The sequence below is a fragment of the Lissotriton vulgaris genome, chromosome 3_1 (assembly GCF_964263255.1).
Source record: "Lissotriton vulgaris chromosome 3_1, aLisVul1.2, whole genome shotgun sequence".
Lineage (NCBI taxonomy): Eukaryota > Metazoa > Chordata > Amphibia > Caudata > Salamandridae > Lissotriton > Lissotriton vulgaris.
The window spans coordinates 1,939,338,726-1,939,340,814 of NC_141689.1; the positions used below are offsets into that span (position 1 = coordinate 1,939,338,726).

The 2,089-nt window shown below is 49.6% G+C and overlaps 1 pseudogene; it reads right to left on the reverse strand.

Moving 5' to 3' along the window:
- Nucleotides 1-1,243: 1,243 nt before the first annotated feature.
- On the reverse strand, nt 1,244-1,792 carry LOC147728653 (repulsive guidance molecule B pseudogene; annotated as a pseudogene).
- Nucleotides 1,793-2,089: the final 297 nt, after the last annotated feature.

Here is a 2,089-nt window from a genome sequence, read left to right on the forward strand (position 1 = left end):
TACTATTCTTAGGACAGTCGAATGGATCCATCCCTTTGATGAAGGATTTTCAAGGAGCAGCAACATGTTTTTTTTTATGACAGCCTCTACATATTCCTAATCTTGAATCAAAAAGGTTTTTTTTCAAAGCGCTTCACCATATGTAAGTAACCCTCATACCTTCTCTGCACCTTTTCGGTTGCCATCAGTCTAGAGATACCCCCACTCCATCCTCTAGGATTCTCCACTCAGGACCAAACACTATAGCAACAGGCATCATATCAGGAATATCCATGCAAGATCTCTGCAGGGGGGGGGTAATACAAGGTGTACAAGAGGGATCTCTTAGGGGCTGGGCCACAGGAATATCGAAGGGCCCTGAATGTTCGGGTAGGACTACGGAAGGGAGTATAGGAGGGCTACAGCAAGTTGCATTGTGAGCAAGAGGCAGGTTTATTGGGGGGCCTGCAGTGGTTGTAAAAAAAAAAAACAAGAGATGTCTGATGAACTGTAGGAGAGGCTAGGATGATCTGGCATTAATAACCGGCAGTCTGTTATATGCAACAGCCTACTGTCAGGTCTGCTGGGAGGTGTGTTTGTGGTGACAAACTGCAGACGATCAGGATGAGAATCTGTGGGGTGAAAAAGTAACAAATAAGCCTTGGCAACATCTTAATTACTCTGGAGTAATAGCAGTAATTTAGTGTTACTCTTGTGATGCAAAATTACCAAAAATTACGAACGTTCTTGTAATTGATCGTATTTTAACAAAAAAATTCCTACCCAAGAGCATAAGTCTAGACCCCGCGTGGCTACTGCTTCTCATGTTCTGTTGAATTTATCTCTATTTTCTTAACGCAGAATGCATCCCTAAGTCCATTTTGGATACTATGGGGCATTTTGCGCTATAAAAATAGTACTAAATGCTGGTATCGTTCCTTGCGTTAGTCTGTTCATTTTGATATGCTGTCGGGTTGCTTCTAGGAGGAAAGGCAGGCTGGGTGTTTTGACAGACACGGAGGGATTGTCTGTAGGAGTCACTTGAGAAGATCCCTGTGTGAGACATCGGAGGCAGCTGATGTGGTAGATGGGCATAGTAGTGGGACAAACCCTCCAACAGAAGCAAAGGAGCAGCAAGGGGGGCACAACAGGAACCTGTGGAGGTAAAAGGGGCTCGAAGAGGAGCCATGAGATGGTCAGGTTGGAATACTGAAGGAAAGGCCATGATCTAGTTGGTGTAGATGAGGCAAGCCTTGCTTCTCTACTACACACAGTCAGTTACCTTGTTGGTGGCTGTTGCACTGGACCCGGGTGCGACAGCGACATTCGTGACTTGCAAGGAGAGGTACTCATTGTCAATAAGAGGCCAGGCCCCTTGCACTTTACAAGTCTGAAACTCATCCTTGAATGTCCTCAGATGAGGGTCCCCAATCAATCCGCAGTGGGCAAAGCGCCTCTGAATGTTCGCCCTGGTCACATAGTTGCAGGCCTCTGTGCGTGAAGGGCCCACAGGGTCCCGGGTTCTGGCTGCCAAGGTGGGGCCATCGCTGGAGCAGTTGTGCTGTGGGAAGAGTTTGCGGTTGCGAAAGACAGTCGAGTGGTACACCAGTTCCCCCCAACAGGCTTTGGCAGTCTTTCTGGTACACTGAGAGTAGGCCCGCAATGCTGCGCAGTAATCCGCGTCTGCATGCATGTTCTCCGGTGCAGCATGGCTGAGCGAATAGCCGGAGAGGTATTCACTGTTGCACCACTGGATACGGCACTGCTGGCAATGCCCTGCGGGGGCAACTGACGTGCAGGCGGCCAGGAGCATGATTCCGCGCAGCCGCAGTCAGAGCGCCTCCCCCATGCCCATCCATCCGGCTCGAGCCTGCGGAAGCCGCACGCCTCCAGTGCGCACCATCTGCGGAGCAAAATGAACAATCCCCATGCCTCCCAACTCCCCCACTCTATACTTCCCACCCATAAGAAGCATCTGTCGCCCAATCATGACATATTAACAAGGGGAGGTGAATTCAAGTGAGCCACAGGGAGCCCCCTCCCCCGCTGCTTCCAAAACTGAGGTTAATAGGAATAGTGCTGGATACAATGGTGCTGGTGTGCAAACAAA